This window comes from Triticum aestivum, chromosome 3A, assembly GCF_018294505.1.
Source record: "Triticum aestivum cultivar Chinese Spring chromosome 3A, IWGSC CS RefSeq v2.1, whole genome shotgun sequence".
In the NCBI taxonomy this organism is placed as follows: domain Eukaryota; kingdom Viridiplantae; phylum Streptophyta; class Magnoliopsida; order Poales; family Poaceae; genus Triticum; species Triticum aestivum.
In genome coordinates this window covers 393,510,787-393,516,786 of record NC_057800.1, presented here as the reverse complement: position 1 = coordinate 393,516,786, position 6,000 = coordinate 393,510,787, and positions in this window count along the sequence as shown.

Below are 6,000 nucleotides of genomic sequence, written 5' to 3'. Positions count from 1 at the left end.
CAATCTCATGGAATTCGATTCAACCAAGCACCTACATGGGTTAGACAACATGCAAGGTGCAAATATATCCAAGACATAAGATAGTTATCATAAGAGATACATCATGGATTAGTTATAATCTCATGTCTTGCATGTATCCAATGGAGTTTCTACTCCAAGTTCGAAGCATCAATGATGTTCAATTCTCCTCTCAACCTGCAAAACACTTTCTCATCAAGCGGTTTAGTGAATATATCCGCTAATTGCTTATCGGTGCGAACATGCTTAAGATAGATGTCACCCTTAGCAACATGATCTTGAATGAAATGATGGCGAACTTCAATATGCTTAGTTCGAGAATGTTGTACAGGATTATGACCAATTTTGATAGCACTTTCATTGTCACAAAGCAGTGGAACATGTTTCACATAAATCCCATAATCTTTAAGAGTTTGGGTCATCCAAAGTAATTGAGCACAACATGAACCAGCGGCAATGTATTCCGCTTCGGCGGTGGATAAGGATACCGAGTTTTGTTTCTTGAAAGACCAAGACACAAGAGATCTACCAAGAAATTGACAAGTACCCGAAGTGGACTTTCTATCAACCTTGTCTCCGGCATAATCTGAGTCGGAATAGCCAACAAGATCAAAAGAAGACCTCTTAGGATACCAAATGCCAAAATTTGGTGTATGGATTAAATATCTCACTATCCTTTTCACAGCCTTAAGATGACAATCTTTAGGAGCAGCTTGATATCGTGCACACATGCACACACTTAGCATAATATCGGGACGTGAAGCACATAGGTATAACAGTGAACCAATCATAGAGCAATAAACCTTTTGATCAACAGGTTCGCCATCTTTGGTCAAATCATTATGTCCACTAGTAGGCATGGGTGTAGACATACCTTTGCATTCTTGCATATTGAACTTCTTGAATAAGTCCTTGGTGTACTTTGTTTGAGAGACAAATGTACCTTCCTTAGTTTGCTTGATTTGTAACCCGAGAAAGAATTTGAGTTCGCTCATCATAGACATCTCAAACTTCTCTGACATTAGCTTTCCAAACTTTTCACTAAAGAGAGGGTTAGTTGAACCAAATATGATGTCATAAACATAAATTTGGCATACAAATAGTTCTCCATTAACCATTTTAGTAAAGAGAGTAGAATCAATTTTACCAATTTCAAAACCACTTGTAGTAAGGAACTTGGTCAAGCATTTATACCATGCTCTAGGAGCTTGTTTAAGACCATAAAGAGCTTTGTGAAGTTTGTAGACATGATTTGGTTTCTTAGGATTGACAAAGCCGGGAGGTTGTTTGACATAAACTTCCTCCTCTATTTCTCCATTTAGAAAAGCACTTTTAATGTCCATTTGGTACAAGGTGATATTATGGTGATTAGCATAGGCAAGTAAGATGCGAATGGACTCAAGTCTAGCAACGGGAGCATACGTCTCACCATAGTCCATACCTTCGACTTAATAGTTTTCACAAAAGTTAGCTAAGCGAGTTCTTGAGCGAGTGATTCTCCCGGTTTGTATATCATTGAGGATTTGCTCGACTAGATGATCTTTGGCAATTCTTGCTCGAACTCGTGAGAGCTTTTGCTTGGGTCTTCGTTGAACATCTTCTTCATCTTGTTCTTCTTCTTGGCCTTCTTCATTGTTGACATCGTCGTTCTCTTGTCGTGGTGGAGAAGGAGGTTGTTGATGTTCATCTTGACGTACTTCCTCGTTTTCTTCATCTTGGTGTGTCCCACTGGTGGATGCTTCCGTGTCGATTCTTGGTTCACCTTGTTGTGAAGTAGAAGCTTCCACTTGGACGGATGAAGTACTCTCCTTCACCTCCGTTGGACGAATTTTGCCAATGGACAAGTCTTGAATTGCTTCCGAAGGGTCTTTGTCTCCTACATCAATTGGCAATTGCTCTACTTGCGAGCCATTAGATTCATCAAACTTCACATCTACCGTCTCTTCAACCTTTCAGGTGAAATTGTTGTAGACACGGTAAGTGTGAGAGTTTGAGCCATAACCAAGTAGAACACCTTCATGAGATTTAGGAGCAAACTTTGAACGATGATGCTTATCAAGAATGTAGCACTTTGAGCCGAATACTCGAAAGTATCCAACTTGAGGCTTGTTACCGGTGAGGAGCTCGTATGCCGTCTTGCCGAGTAGCTTGTGAAGATATAAGCGATTTGTTGCGTGACAAGCTGTCTCAACCGCTTCTGCCCAAAAGTGCTTTGGCGTCTTGTATTCATCAAGCATCGTTCTTGGCATTTCGATGAGCGTCCGGTTCTTCCTCTCAACAACTCCATTTTGTTGAGGTGTGTACGTAGCCGAGAACTCGTGTGAAATCCCTTCTTCGTCAAGAAAGGTGTCCACATTTGCGTTCTTGAACTCCGTTCCATTGTCACTCCGAACCTTCTTGATCTTCACATCAAACTAATTTTGGGCCTTCCTAGCGAAGTTTCTGAAGATCTTCTGGACCTGTGACTTGTCATTAAGAAAGAACACCCACGTAAATCTTGAAAAATCATCAACTATAACTAGACCAAAAGAATTTCCACCGAGACTCTTGTAGGCGTTGGGACCAAAAAGATCCATGTGAAGCAGCTCGAGTGGCCTCCTTATGGTCATGATGTTCTTCACGGGATGTCTTCCTCCAACCTGTTTACCTGCTTGACAAGCACTGCAAAGTCTATCCTTATCAAATATGACATCATTAACTCCAAGGATATGATTTCCTTTAATAAGCTTGTCAAGGTTTCTCATGCCAACGTGACCTAGTCGTCTATGCCACAACCAACCTTTTGAGGATTTAGCAACAAAGCAAGTTTTAGGTTGTGCCTTTTTAGAGAAATCGACAATGTAAAGATCACCTCTACGCATACCCGTAAAGACCATTTTATGATTGTCTCGACGAAATACTCGGCAATCTACCTCAGTAAATAGGACATTCAAACCGAAATCAGCAAGTCTAGATACTGAAAGTAAGTTGTAGCCAAGAGATTCAACGAGCATGACATTTTGAATGGAACTATCATGTGAGATGGCCACCTTCCCAAGGCCAACCACTTTACCCTTTGAATTATCACCGAAGGTGACATATTTTCGAGGGCCGTTGTTTTCAGCAAGTTCACGGAACATCTCTTCATCTCCGGTCATATGATCAGTGCATCCACTATCAAGGACCCATTCCTTTCCTCCTGATTCATATCCCCGAAGATTTGCCATAAGACCAAAATGTCTCATTGCATTATCAAGATCAGAGTCACTATCATTATCATCATAATATTCATGTTCATCATGATCTTGTGACTCATCATTTCCTAGAGAGGGTAATTCATTAGATAGATGATCAAAGTGGTTACTTTTATGAATTCTTATGGCTTTGAGTATGATATCATTAATGATTTCAACATCTCCTTTAGCATGCTTAAGATTGGCAAGTTCAAGAAGACATTTACCAGAACTAGGATCACTAAAGTTCATCTTACTCAAGGCAATAGAGTTATGGAGAATTTCATCCAAAGTTTTTAAGGAGTGATTGGGAAACCGTTCCTCAAGAAATTTCCATATCGTATAGGCGCAATTTTGAGTAGGCAAACTAGCAATCAAATCTTTGGGCAAACCTCTAATGATGACCTAGTTCTAAGATTGTGAATCATGTCAATATCTTCATCTAGGGTAGGATGCAAGGGATCAATATGGGGTGCACAAGGGCTAGTAATATACTTGTTCAAATGATATTGATTGAAGATTACAAGCATCTCATTTTTCCACTCATGAAAGTACCTTCCATCAAGAATAGGCACTCTATGTCTAAGACTCCCTAGAGTAGACACATCCATCTTCCTCCAATGGTGATTAAACCAAGGCAATGGAGACCAAAGCTCTGATACCACTTGTAGGATCTAGAAGTAGATGTGTCTAAAGGGGGGGTGATTAGACACTTAGTGCTAAAGTTGCAATCTTTAACCTTTTTCGATTTAAGTGGGGTTTATTCACAATTTCAGCACACGCAATACATATCAAGCAAGCATGCAAAGAGTATATGAGCAGCGGAATGTAAATCATGCAACTTGCAAGAATGTAAAGGGAAAGGTTTGGAGAGATTAAACGCAATTGGAGACATGGATGTTTTTCCCGTGGTTCGGATAGGTGGTGCTATCCTACATCCACGTTGATGGAGACTTCAACCCACGAAGGGTAACGGTTGCGTGAGTCCACACAGGGCTCCACCCAAGGGCAACGGTTGCGCGAGTCCACACAGGGCTCCACCCACGAAGGGTCCACGAAGAAGCAACCACCCACAAAGGGTCCATGAAGAAGCAACCTTGTCTATCCCACCATGGCCATCGCCCACAAAGGACTTGCCTCACTAGCGGTAGATCTTCACGAAGTAGGCGATCTCCTTGCCCTTACAAACTCCTTGGTTCAACTCCACAATCTTGTCGGAGGCTCCCAAGTGACACCTAGCCAATCTAGGAGACACCACTCTCCAAGAAGTAACAAATGGTGTGTAGGTAATGAACTCCTTGCTCTTGTGCTTCAAATGATAGTCTCCCCAACACTCAACTCTCTCTCATAGGATTTGGATTTGGTGGAAAGAAGATTTGAGTGGAAAGCAACTTGGGAAGGCTAGAGATCAAGATTCATATGGTAGGAATGGAATGTCTTGATCTCAACACATGAGTAGGTGGTTCTCTCTCAGAACATATGAGTTGGAATGGTGTGTGTGTTCTGATGGCTCTATCACTTAATGAGAAAGAGGTGGAGGGGTATATATAGCCTCCACACAAAATCCAACCGTTACACACAATTTACCAATCTCGGTGGGACCGAATCAGAAAACTCGGTCTGACCGAAATGGTAAACCTAGTGACCGTTAGGAATTTCGGTGGGACTGACATGCAACTCAGTAGGACCGATTCGGTTATGGTTTGGGCATAACGTAATCTCGGTGGGACCGATTACACAAACTCGGTGGGACCGAATTTGGTAATTAGCTAACCAGAGAGTTGGTCAGGCAAACTCGGTGGGACCGATTTGCTCTTTCGGTGAGACCGAGTGGAACTTGGTGAGACCGAAAAGTTACAAAGGGGAAACACTGAGTTTACATTGCAATCTCGGTGGGACCGATTGCGTATCTCGGTGGGACCGAGAATATTGCAATAGGTAATAGAGAGTTTGCAATCCCATCTCGGTGAGACCGAGATCCTTATCGGTAGAACCGAATTGCCAGGGTTTGGCAGTGGCTAATGACAAGTGAAACTCGGTGGCTCCGGATAGGAAGAATCGGTAGGACCGAGTTTGGCTTAGGGTTTAGGTCATATGTGGATGTGGGAAAGTAGCTGAGGATTTTGGAGCATATCATTAAGCACATGAAGCAAGAGGCTCATTAAGCAACACCTCATCCCTCCTTGATAGTATTGGCTTTTCCTATGGACTCAATGTGATCTTGGATCACTAAAATGTAAAATGAAGAATCTTGAGCTTGAAGCTTTAGCCAATCCTTTGTTCTTAGCATCTTGAAGGAGTTCCCACAACCTTTAGTCCATGCAACTCCATTGCTGAACTTACCTGAAACATGCTAGATAGAAATGTTAGTCCAACAAGAGATATGTTGTCATCAATATCAAAACCACCTAGGGAGCACTTGTGCTTTCAACCACTTTGCCAGGATGCAGAAGATCACATTGATCACCGTGATCGTGGGAAACTGGCGGATGTCTGAAGCCTCAGGAACCTTCGGAATGAGGGTGATGATCCTGTAGTTAAGTTAGGTCACATCAATGGAGCCCACATAGAACTCCTCGAAGAGAGCCATCACGTCATGTTTAATGACTCTCCAGAACGTCCGGAAGAACTTAACTGGGAGGCCATTAGGGTCTGAGTCGGCTATCGGATTGATGCGCTTGATGGCCATCCAGACTTCCTCAGAAAAAGGGTTGTCATGGTTGCCTTCTCGGCCCCCGAGATGCGCTGGTGCTCGGCCTAGATATCGGGG